Source organism: Strix aluco, chromosome 3 (genome assembly GCF_031877795.1).
Source record: "Strix aluco isolate bStrAlu1 chromosome 3, bStrAlu1.hap1, whole genome shotgun sequence".
NCBI classification, from domain to species: domain Eukaryota; kingdom Metazoa; phylum Chordata; class Aves; order Strigiformes; family Strigidae; genus Strix; species Strix aluco.
The window spans coordinates 60072992-60086297 of NC_133933.1; the positions used below are offsets into that span (position 1 = coordinate 60072992).

Below are 13306 nucleotides of genomic sequence, written 5' to 3' on the forward strand. Positions count from 1 at the left end.
GGCTCTTTGGTAATCCACTGTGGAATTTTATGATGTTATTAAATGAAAGATAGTAAGTAATTCCTGAGGGCATCAACAACCATGTGATCTCCAAGGTTTCTTTCTGATTTATAGGGAAGTATCTTGGCATGCTTCTGCTCCTCCATTGCTTTAGATGACATTGTTCCTAAACTGGTGTCGGAGATGTCTGTATGCTAGGAGAGCCAGTGCTAGGCAAATTTTTCAGCTGAAAAAGACCAGGATTTCTGCAGACCTTCCCTTCAGGAATCACTTTCCTCTTTCATAAAGTCTGCCAGCAGGGGTATGCAGAATAGAGCATCAGGAAAACCCCATCTTTCTTTTTGTGTGAAGGACAGAGTGGTTTGCCAAGGCATGTGCCATGCTGAGCAGAGTTTAGAGCTGATCTCCTGCGTGGTGACTCAGCCTGGTGATCTCCATTACTGCAGCTTGCACTTTGCCACTTTATCTGCAATGTCACTCTCTTTGGTAGCATGGCCTGTTACCAACACAGGCGTGCTTCCTTGGTCATGCTTCCTTGGTCATAGCTGTACACGGCAACAACATCCCTCAAGTTCTACAATCTCACAGCTAAGCCATCCTGCTGTTCCCATGCACAGTGCAGATCCAAAAGAAACCACACTGAAGAGGTTCATCCTGCAACTCTACAGCAGAGGGTCCTGCCAAAAAAACACCCCCGTTGTGAAATGCAGCCAATGGATTTGGGTATTGCACCTTTCAGGCCCCTCCAAAACAGTTTTTTCATCCAAAGTGCAGCATAGGCACTGACTCAGATTCCCACAAGCTCAAAGCAAAGCAGAATAGATATTTTTCTTCTGCCCTTTGTTGGTGAAGCCTTGATGTGATGGACCTATGATGTGCACAGGTGGTGTACGGAGGAGAAGAGGTTTCTTCTACATGCCACTGCACACTATTTGGATAGGAGCTGTGTCTGCTTTTCAAGGAAGAATTCTGGAAAAACAAAACCACAACTATCTGGTTTGCTGTCTTCAGGAGAAAAGCTGGTCATCAGCCTTTCTCACTGAAAACCTGTTGCTTTCTAGTGTCTTTAATCTCTAGTGGACAGTGCTTCCATGCATACCTGACAGATTCATCTGCCTACCCTGGCTGTGTGCATCAAGCAGCTATTCAAGCTTCCAGAGGGCTATGGGTGCCAGGGCCATCTGAATGCCTCTTCATTGCTGCTGTCTTGGAGTGATGAAGAGTCTGCCTGGTGTATCGTTCTCTCTTTCCTTTTGCTCTCCTTTAAATCAATGCCTGTGCTCCATGAAGAGTCCCTTTGTTTTTAATAGAGGATTGGTGACTCCCCTCTTCTGACAATTTCAGAAAAATGTACTGGGTTGTTTTTTCTTATTTGTTAGTTATAAACACTGAGTCATACCAGGAGGTGATTAGTTCTGGTACCTGGGTCAGAGTTACTTGCCTATGCCCATACTTGCCCAACACAAGACTTCTTTCCTGGGGACAGTTTGAGGTCATAACAGGGGTGGTCTGGAGGAGTTCTGGTGAAGATTCACTCTTAGTCGTTGACCTTGTGAAATTCGGCCTTTGTGTTGTTCACTGTTGTGATCGGGTAGAGCGAAGGAAACTCTAGAAGCGCTCCATGTACTTAGCCCATGAAATTAGTTTAATATGTCTGGGAAAGCACTCTGCATGTTGCATGTGGAATAAATCCGTTTCCTTGGGACGCGGCACATCTTCTGTCTGTTCATCACAGTTAAGTCATGCAATGAGAAGGTGCTTCAGTGTGTGGCCTTCCCTTGATGTAATAGGCAAGCTGCTTTCCTTGGCCAGAGAAGTTGGACTTTAAGTACTGGCACATAACTCGGTAAAAATCACGTCAAATCGATCCTTACTTTAGTCCTCGTCACTGGTGATTAAACCTGCACAGTGGTTTGCCGTCTAACACATGTGAACTTCTAAAAATTTTATGGTCAGCTTTTCTTAGAGGGCTAGTATGTGAAATTGTTTGGCAAGAGTATTTGTTTTAAAATACTACTTAAAACACCATTTTATTATGTAGAATACACAATATGATCCCAGTTGTAAGGATGAAGTTGTCTGGATGTGAGGTGTGATTTATTGTGGTTGGGGACCAGATAAGAGCAGGGATGACAATGAATGGAACAATTGTCTTGACACCCTACTTGTGATTTAAGCAGATTCCCACTTGTAAGTTTGTGTAACAAAATTATACATAGTTGGGTGGCTTTGGCTTTTTGGTCTTTTCCCCTAGCAGAAACAGGCTAGGGAAGTTCTTAAAAAGCAGAGATTTCACAACTCAAACCCATGGTTTGAGGGAACCAGTTTATTGGAGCGAAGTGATAGTGTTAGCCTTTCACTGAGCATCTCAGTCCAGGACCGTTAGTGTGTAGCATGGAAGGGTTATGCGTCACACTTTTTAGGAAAACTGAGGTGAAGATGATCTCAAAGATTTTGAAGAGAATAACATAAAGCACCCATCCTCTTACTGAAAATTATTTTGGTTGTTTCTCATGCAGACTATACCCAGAAAGAGAACCCTGATTTTTACTGAGTTTTGAAAGACAGTTTTCATGTTTCTGCACTTTTCATTTAACGTTACAGTGAAATCTCCAGGTGCCAGAATGTTTTTCACAGGACAGCCAGTTATATGGTTCAATATCAACTTAAATATCTGAATGTAGGTTTCTTTGGTTTTTTTGCTGCTTAAACTGCTATTTGGTTGATCCTTTAGTCCTATATATTTTCTAAAAGGGATAAAGACTGCAAAGCTTTTCTATTAATAATTGTGATATATTTCTGGAATAACTAAGGCTATTTTAAAACATGCAAACTTTTGAAAGATGAAATAGAAATTATAGGACAAATGACAGTATATTGGTTAATTTCTTTAAGTAGACGTGCACATGTTTTCTTTGTGATGGTATTTCTAGTGCAAAAGTGTGCGATATTCTTACATTGATGTTTGAGAAAGAAACCGTCTATTCAGCTGAATTGGTCAAAAATTTCACAGGATGAATAATTTTCCTTATGGATTGTTCTGTGTTATAGTATGATAATACCAAGAAAACTCTCTTGAAAAAGTTAAAGAAGGTTAGTAGAAGAACACTCTGTAGCTTCCAATACCTTTTGCTGTAGTTGATTTGGATGCGACTGTAGGACCCTGTCTGAAGGCATTGATCCAAAGGCTTTGAAGGTTATTGGGTGCTCTGGAAGTTAGAGAATATCTCTCAGCTTTAGGCCAATAATTTTACTCTGGAACTAAGAGGCTCTTATTGATGAAACTTCTATCAAACAAGAGTGCCTCTGTAAAGAGTTTAGAATTCTTCAGGATTGTCTGGTGTCCTGTTTTTAATTTATTTCTATATATACACACATATTATTGATATTTTTGCACGTGCATTTTATATATATAAACATACATTCATACACATACACATGTATGTGTGTATCTTTAAATGGTTGTGGTTGTGTTGCTAGTCTGTCTCTTTCTAGGGTTCTTAAAGAAATTACTTTCTCTAGCAGTTGAAATGGAGTCCTTTGCCTCTGGAGAATTTGAGACTAAGGAAACTTGCATGTACTAAATGAAAAGTAGAATGGTAATTACATCTCACTTTGTATTTTCGTTTTGTTTAATTTACAATCTGAGGTAGAGTCAGGTGGTTGGTCATTTGAATGTTACAACTGTTACAGTCTAATCACAGGAATCTGGATTACTCATGTATTTCCTTCTTCAGGTTCATAGAAACGTTAGTGGAGGCTATTCTATGTATTCAGTTATGAACAAAAAGCCCTGAATGCAGTAAATAAAATTATTATTATAATTGTCACTCAGTGATACCAAAAGGGAAGAAATATACTGTTTTACTGTGAAATTGCCTTGTAGTGTTGATTTATTGCTGTAAATATGACCAGTGGATGATGGAAAATGTATTGATATTTCATTTAGAAAAAAGAAAACAAAACCGAAACATATCTCAGATGGAGTAGTTTTTGTATTTAAAAAACATCTGTAGATGAGCATTATGCCACATTAGCAAGATTGAATTGATTGTATTACTGTGGAAGTTGAAAGTAGACCACTATTTTTAAAACAGATTTTTGAAATATAAAATCTTGCCTGTTTATGATTTGGTTCCCCTAGACCAAATTAACTTGGACGCTCAGCAGGGACTCTATTTATTCTGGCGTAAGAACAAGCATGGAGCAGAGCGTCCTGGTCTCAAAAAACTGGTGATGGTAAGAGGCCTCTGCAGTGTTCCCAGCCAGCTGAATGCCTGAGGTATTTTGCCATACAGGAAATCAATTGCAGCTGAATGTGCACTGTTTCCACTCCAAGTATATAAACAGGCCTTATGGTGATATAAAAAATGAAAAAAAAAAATCCAGTCTTACATTCAATAGCTTCTGGGAAGTTCAGAGCAAGAACATTTGATGTTTGGTTTCTGTGGATTCTTCACTGTCACCTTTGGCTGAGTCCATAGCACAGAAATAGCTAAGAAGGAGAGATATATTAATCTTGGGGTCCTCTAGAACAGGCAAATGTAAAGCAAAGGCTTAAAGAGATTAAAATTATAAAAAAGGTATCCTTGTTCAGTTCCTGGTTGATGTTCCAGTCAATGTTGTGAAGCTGGGAAGGGTTACATATTTAGCAAAGTAGAGGAGTGCTTTCCCTCATTAGATCAAGAATCCTGAATTTTTTAGGCTTCAAGGTAGGTTAATAAATTTTGCTAGAAAAAGCTGCACCACAATGGTATCTAAATGGCTGCTCTTTGTGAAGGGGTGGAAGAAGCAACATTTTCACTTGGATATTTGTCATTCTTTGTTGACCTTGTGAAAATATCTAGATCAGATGCAGGTACCCGAGGGATCTCAGAAAGTGACCCATGGCTCTGATTTGCTTTAACACTAGAGGTGTGTCCTTCTGTTGCTCATCAGGAGACTGAAGGTTCATTTGGATAGAGGTTTCTAGGCATTAAAGATAGTTAAGTTTAAAATCAGCGCTAACAATTTCCAGAAGGAGCATGGCCTGAAGCTTTTGGGGTTTAGAGCTTGGGAACCCAGCAGCACTTTCCTGCTCTACCACAGACTTCCAATAATGAACTGTCTGATCTAGATTTTTAAAAGATATGTAGGTAGGCACTCGCAGAGGTGGAAAGACTCTTAATGGGATTTTCGGAATCACATTAGTATCTAATTCCTATTTAAAATCTGACCCTTTAGCCTGTCTGAACTGGATTCGGCCCATGCTATGTTTTATTCAGCTACTCTTTAAAGCAGAATGGGCAGGCAGTACGGTGAGTGTGTCTTAGAGGGCATAAACCAGGGTGAGCACGGCCCTCTGCTGAGCTGCGGAGTTGTGCCGCCTTTCCTCTTAATTCCATAATTTCTACCCTCCTTTCTGCAGAATGCCAGAGATTCAACAGAGGAGAGGAAAAGTGACTCCACTTTGCCTAATCTAACAGTGATTTATTTGGTGAGTGCTCTACCAGGTAAATTTTTTAAATTATTATTTTAACTTTTAATTTTTTTAAAAAAATAAGAGATGGTGTTTGTTGTGCTTCTGGATGAGGTGATTACCGTTGATGTTCAGTGAACATACCTCAAGTTAACCGTGAGACTGCTTAGTACGCAAATCCACCATAGGTTGCTGTACTGTATAGGCCTGAAATGTTGGTTAGCCAAGATGGTGGGTTTTCTTGATGTGCACACTAGTGGGGTTTTATGCTAATTAAATAAAAATTTTGGGATACCTAAGCAGTTAGGGGAGGTTAAGTCTTCAATTTTAACACCTGTTTCTGTAACTGAAGTTTTGCTAAAGACCTGTAGCTGAAGTTTTGTTTGGGTGCTTACTTCCATCCTTTGGAGGTAGAAGTACCAATTTCGTGGAGAAACAATGGTCTCTCCATGGGGCTGGAGAGATCTGGGACTCCTGTGTTCTCCTGAGACTTCCTATGTTAATATGTCATTTTGAGAAGAAGTTGTTCTTTTGTAGTTCATTATTTTAGGGGTTTAGTTTTGTTTATGTACTCTCACTACCTGAAAGTCTTGGGGGACCTGGGGAACTTGAGAGCATAGGAGAAGCAGATTTAGATGCCATGGAAATGTAACTTGATTGTAATAACTGATTTCACTCAATGGATTATCTGAAACAAATTGACATTCTAGAAATCTTCACAATAGGGCTGGCAGGAGACTCCACAGAAAATATTAAATAAGAAGAGGGCTTTAGGCAAGGTCCCTTTCTCCCTCCTTTCTTCCTCAGTCCTGGTGCCAACCCAAAGGAGTCTTTTTTTTTTTTTTTTTTTTCCTCTGAAGAAATCAGGCATTCAGTGATGGGCTTTGTGGGAAGCAGCATGGACACCACTCTTTGGAAAAACCTGGTTACTTATAAATAACCTACTTCAATCCTTCCAGTGCTAATGCTGAAACCAGTGTAGCATGGATTAGTTTAAAAGTTAAAAAAACCCCCAAAGAAACAAAAAAACCAAACACCACAAAAAACCCCCCTAAAAGGGACATTATGTAAATTGCCACTCTGGTTTCTGTGACCTGCAAAGGGAGTACTAATATGCTATATTAGACCACTAATTAATAGTTTATTATTTTTATTTATTATTTTACCCTGCTGATAATGGGGCTTGTAATATAATTTTGTAGTATGCATCGATGATCCAATTGTGTTCAAATGTTTATAAAATCTTAGGAGAATGGCAGCTTTGTGTTGAACCCAGTGCTTTGAGATTGCATGGCTTTAATAGATAGACGTTAGCAGGATTGCATAGCATTCAATCGAAGCTTACGTTAGCAAGATTTTACTTTCCTTTCGATCCAAGGGAGAACAGTCTCTGTAAGCAGAAAAATATTTTGTAGAGTCTGAGAGAGGAAAGACCAGAAATTCCTCTTCAATATTTTCTAAAAATAGCAAGATTTGAATAAGCTTGCATGTTTTAACATACATTAGAGAAAAATAATTGGCATGACCTAAATTCAGTACACTAGTTGTCTGTGTTATTTGCTGATAGTTAATTACTAGCATATTTTTTCATCCACAAATGTGGAGGGTCTGTACATTCCCAGGTTCCACACAGCAAATAGTTTTACTTATTTAGCTTGAAATTTGTGCATATCCAAATACATGTGAAGTATTTGCCTAGTGACCATAGAAAGTGAATTACTTGCACAAATTCCCTCTGACTCCCCCTGATTTGCATTTCATTTCAAATGTGCTGCTTGACCTTGTTTTTAAGCTGCAGTGATTTTTATGTGTTTTCATGATGAACAGAAAAGCTAAACCAGACCTTCAGACTCAGATAACCTCTCTTCTGAAAGCTGAGATAACATGGCTTGTGCATGTGTCTAAGAGGCAGAGGATTTCCTAAGATTCTCTGGGATCTGTGGCAGACAAGCGTTCACTGTGAAGTGCTTCAGAAAATTGTTGTATCAACAAAACTGGAGTGTGTGGGAATATATCAACTAAGGTGATAAGGACTAGATGCAGTGTGTTTGCTAAGGAATTAATTTTATGGGAATAAGGAAGAAACCTAAAATTTGAGGAGTGGTGTTCTGTAAAAAGAATAGCTTAATGGTTTGGGCAGATACAGCTTTGAGGGACGGATGTTAAATCTGTACCAAATAACGACCAGTAATTTTGCCAAGTTTACTTCACATGCCAGACTTAAACTTGGAGGTTTTAAAGACATTTTTCATTCTGAAAAATTTTGGGGGTGGTGGGGGAGATGTTTTATGAAATTTATTTGTATTTTGCTATTATCCATTTGATTTCTATAATGATATTGTCTGCTTTTAATTGTTTCAATCAGTTGGTGTTAGAATACACTAATCTTTGGAAAGAATGAAAATGATCTTCAGCAGCTCTTAAAATGATGACATCTGTTGTAGCAGAGAAGGAAATGTCATATCAATATACTTTGTTCTAACAATTCAGGATGAGTTTTAACGCGCGATGTGTTTATGCTAAAAGTCACTACACAAAAATTCCTTGAGCATCTGTGCATCACTGAATGCTTTGTTTAGGCCATGTCTTTAGTGGTATGAGGGTTTCAAATCTGTGTGGGCGTGGAGAGGAATGATGTATGCCCACGTGTGAGCTTTTCTGCAAGTCGGTTCTATTTTTGGTATGCAATGGAGCAGAGGTACAGGGCAAAAATAGGGGTTCAGTTGCAATGTGAAGGCCTGTAAAAGCTTTCCTATTGCGGGAAGCATCTACCAGGTTCTTAGAGCAGTTGCATTAGTATCCATGGCAATATTTGGTGTTTACTTTAGCATGCTAGATTAGGTCCTAATACCTTAATTAAGGCTAGCAATTTTTAATAAGTTTCCCCTAAATCCTCTGTGGCTGATTGTAGTCAGACTGAAACAGACATAATATAAAGTGCATCTCTAGGGTTTTCTGTTGTTGGCAATTTTATGAAAGCTGTCATTCTGCTTTAGAGTGAAAGTAGTCTTTAACAGAAGGATCCATAGATCTGACTAGACTTCTTAAAAATATTAATCCAACTAGTTTATTCCGGTGATATGTTGAAAGTCTTTAACACTTAGTACATTTGGACTAACACTTTTACAAAAATTGTGATAACTATTTAAAAAAAGGCTTTGTTAATTGATAAAACAGCTTTTCCAGATGCTGCTTAATTCTCTTGTCAGTTCATGTGTTTGGGATTTTCTGCTGTGAAAAGATTAAATTAATTGAATGAATAATATATGAATTAAATGAATAATATAATTAGAATTTTGTATAATCTATAGACAAAGTGATGTAACTTTTAAACATTTGTATATTAAGGTGTTGAATAAAAATTCTTATCTTTATTTTTAAAAAAAAGTCCAAATAGACAAGCTCACTCACCCCTATCTTTCCCCCCATGCTTGCTCAGAGTGGTCAGACCTTTCCCGCTGCCATCTCCTATTGTTACGGTCAAATGACCAAGGAAAAGTGTATACTTCCTTTTGTGTCCAGTAGATAGGGGTTCTTAATTGATGACTGCTGCTTTCTTTCTGACAGAAAGGAAATGAATGGGCAGTAGTGATTATAGCACATCTGTTGTTTTCTGGTGAGCATCCTGTACAGCAGTGAAGCTGTCTTGAAGACTACTTTTTTTTTTTTTTCCTGTTCAGGACTAGTTAATAGAGGGGGTATGGGTGACATGTGACAGTATTGTTCCTCTGTCACAGGTGTAGCCAGAGCAGAAAAACAAATTTCATGCTGCAACAGAATGACTTGTTTATATTTTCCAAATAAGTGTATTTTACAAAAAAAAAAAGAAATCTTGCAAAGGCTTCAGGGATATACTACGTTTTGATTGCATGGTGTAGGTAATAGTCCCGTCTTCATAGTATAGTGACTGCATTGTAGGTGTAATGCTCCAAAATCACACTGAAAATGGCTTCCTGTGGAGAAGGGGCGAAACAGCACTCATACCAAGGACCCAAAAGCTGAAACATTCATGCAGCTTTCACTACAGTTTCTAGGATGCAGTTTCTAAGTCTGTGATATCGATATCCATCTCCTGCTTTTACTTGAGCAAGTCTTTTACTTGATGTGTTGCAGCATAACACTTGGGAGTGCTGAGAAACTCACTGGGGAGCTCTGTGGTTGGTTCCTGCCCTCCTGGAGAGGGGCTGGGGACAGAGTCAGAAGTTCCCTACCTGGCTTTATAGACTGCAGAAGGGGAAGTTTTGGGGACAGATGAATGATGAAATATAGGAAAGGGTCTGGCCTGAGAGGAGGCGGCATCTTGAAGGTGGGGGAGACGGATGTCTAGGGAAATGGTTGAGAGAGGCTGGTAAAGCAGCTGAATGAAGTAGGTGCAGGATGGTAGTGGAGTGTATCACAGCTTGTCCTCTGCATCACACCAACAACAATTTTTTTGCAAATCGTTTTGTTTCCGACTCCTCTATTATAAAGGAGTGAGTGAAAGTGGGATGTGCTCTGTGCAAAACCAGAGTGTGCCTGCAGGGAACCTTTTTGTTCTCTTGCCACACAACGTGCTTGAAAAACCATTCATTGAAAGAGCTCTGTAAATCTGAATTCTTACCACTTACTTTGTTGTCCTTTGTTCCTTCCTTTTGCTTTTATCTGTTTAATTGCAGCATCTCTTGTAAGCAAGGTGGCAGTACTCTGCTTTTAACACAGACTTAATATTTTGGTACTTAAACTGATAGTGCTTATGTTGAGCTTGGATGAAGCTGATTAACTAAAGTTAGTGCACTGGGTAGTGCTGCCTTCTTGCTTGAGGATTTCTGATGTGTGTTGGATAAAGCTGGGATGCTTTTTCAGCCCTTTCTTATCACGTGCTATTTCAAGAACTTCTCTGTCCCTGCCCTCTTAAGAGAGGATCGCCATCACTTGACAAAGGAGGTGCTGAAACGTACAACATTGTATCCATAAGATGCTGTTTAGCTGGAAGCTTATAGCCTTCCATAAGCTAAACAGATTTTTCAAATAACAGATGCATATGGCCGCTAGAGATGGGAAAAGTGGACAAGAATATACTGTGCTGTTGGAGAACATTGGCATAGTTGAATACAAAATTCATGATATCATCAATGAATCATGCTGCAATTAATGCCCCAGTACATATGCCTTTATGGTGTTGGCAAAATGGGTGTCAAAACTGTGACCCTTCCTTTGATTTGATTTCCACTGGCACTCTAAATTTGCAGACAATGTGGAGTAATCAACTGCATAATTATCTGGCATAGATAAGGTTAAACTTCTGTCATTGCTGTTTTCCCTGATCAGATCAAACTTCAAAAAATGAAAAAACAGGTGCTATAAAAAAATTTTAAATTGGGTGAGTTTTTCCCTTCTTTCTAGTGGTAAAGCTGGTCAGTTTTTGGTTGTGGGTTGGTTGTTGGTGGTGGTTTTTTTTTTTTTTTTTGGTAGGCTTGTCTAAGGATAATTTAAGCAACTAAATAATCCTTTTGCTTTCTGAGTGAGATACACAGAGACCCTGTTCATGCCTCCAAAGCCTTTTAAACATTTAGCCAATCCCCACAGGATTTCAGACTTATCTTGCATCTGTTGGCAAGCATTATGTTGTAGCTAAATATTAGTCATGGCACCGGCCAAGTAATACAGGAAAACCCCACAGAATCAGTTGAAATCTATTTGCTCAAGTCTTGTAAATTCCATTTTATGGATCTCTTAATACATTATGGTAAGTTTTAAGGAAGATAGTAAATTGTTGATTTGAGATTTTTGCAATTCTAAGCACTAATAATAATACATCGATTATTATTCTGTACCTCTTGCATGATTCATGAGAAACACTTGAATATTTGTGTGACTTAATGTACTGAAATTGCTGTATAGAAGTTTGATAAAATGTTTTTATTATGGAATCCTGGCTTTGGGAACAGATGTGGCTTCTTTCATCCTGAGCTAAAAATGCAATGTGTGACTTGAAGCACGACTATAGATTGTTTTACAGAATTTTCAGACAGCTCTTTGAGTATTGATCCACTGATGACCATACATACAAACCAAAATCCTATTAAGAATGTAAAAATACTTGTTCTCTTGAGGCAGATATTCATTAAAGTATGATACGTAGCTGTTTAAGAAAAGAAACTTCAGCAAGAACTTCACTGAAAGAAAGATTAGCTACTGCTTTTATCAGCATGGACATCGCTTTGAAGATACTAAACATCTGGTTTCCTTCTGGGAGAATTATGTTCTGTCCACTTGACCCTTTGTAAAAGTAAATATTTTTATTAGTTACATTATGTAGGAATTTGAAAAAATATTTAATACATGAAAAGAAACCAAACCACTTTGCATACTTCAGTTCCATTAGTACATCAAATGCTGTTTTGTTCTCAGTTCATGAGTTTCTTTTGTAATTAAAAATTATAGCAAGATGGAATTTGATAGGAAATAAATATAACTTGATTTTCCTTTCTTTCTTTGTTTTCCTTTTTAAAAGAAAATATTCCTCTTTTTCCCCTGCTCCCTTGTCACGTCCCAAGAGCGTGTTTGTAACCCCCACAGACATTTCAGCCCTAACTTCTTTCCTTCAGCTATGGCTGTAAACTGTACTTCAAGGGTAAATTCAGCCTGGATTATATTTGTTTAGTACATGATCTAGATGTGTGAAGTTACTTAGTAAGGATGGTTGTATATTTTGTATTTGGGTATTGCAGTCTTCTGTGATCAAATGGAAGTTAAAGATTGTTGGAGATGTAGCTTCTAATCTTATTTCAAGGTAGAATAGAAAAGACCTTAAAATCATAATTGTTATGTTTGTTTCTTCTATGTGGAGATAGATTACTTATGAAAAATACCCTCCATACATACAGGTTTAAACACTAATGTTGCTTGTTTTGTGCTAGTGTGAGAGTGATTGGATATCTTTTAAAATACACAATGTAGCCTTTTAAGTAAGGAAAGGCATTGGACTTTATGAAATGTTGCACTTAAGAAATTCTTTTAAAAATGAAGCCATTTAGGAATTTCTCAGCCAAAAATATTTTGTTGGAAAATAGCAATTTATTGAAAACAGAACATTTTACACAAACAGACAGTTTTCAACGAAACTATCAGCAAGAGAAGTGTTTGAGATACAGGATTGTAAGAAAATGTGGTTCAGTTCCGTGGAAAAATAACAGTATAATTTAAAACTGAAGTGAGTACTGTATCTCTGAAAAGTTTTGTCTCTTTTTTTTAATTATTATTTTTATTTGGATTACAGTCCTTCAATGGTCTCTACCTCTTCCTCACAAAGAACATGGATATTTTCAAAATTCTACTTTTTATTTTTCCATAAGTTGGAAAGATAGCTTGCTAGTTGCTTCTATTATACTGGTGTTCATTTTTGCAAATTTTTCCTATGGAGAAGATTATTCTGTTGTTTTAACGCAAACAGTCTGACAAATGTCAGACACAACACGACTCAAGTCATAACAAATGATTCCATCTATTCCTTTTTCTTCCCCATTTGACGTGCATTAAAACTCTTACTGATGACTTATCAATGAAGTTAAAACCTACTCCAAATTATTACAAATTTAATTTGTCCAATTCATTATTATTAGTAGTCTAAATTATGTTGCTTATGTAATAGACACCATAACTGCCCGTCTCTTTATGTGCCAATGTTGAGGGTTTATTAATCTTCAGGGTGAAGTGAAGCCTTTCAAAAGACTGTGTGCCACTTTTAGTCTCTTTTGAACAAGTGGATTGCAGGATAATTGAGGACACTTGTGCCAAATCTGTCTAGAATCTAAACTAAAAATACAGAGTTTTCTGTGTTTATTTTGGGAATAGGTTCATAGTTTTAAA

The 13306-nt window shown here is 37.7% G+C and overlaps 1 protein-coding gene across 3 annotated transcripts in view; it reads left to right on the forward strand.

Moving 5' to 3' along the window:
- Positions 1-13306, forward strand: part of PLEKHG1 (pleckstrin homology and RhoGEF domain containing G1) — a 130422-nt gene that overhangs the window by 6982 nt on the left and 110134 nt on the right. For 2 of the 3 annotated variants that reach the window (XM_074818750.1, XM_074818752.1), the window contains exon 2: positions 5408-5476. The exons of the other annotated variant lie outside the window; for it this stretch is intronic. The gene's annotated coding sequence lies outside the window, so the exon portion shown is untranslated. The remainder of the gene's footprint in view (positions 1-5407; positions 5477-13306) is intronic. 3 annotated transcript variants of the gene reach the window in all.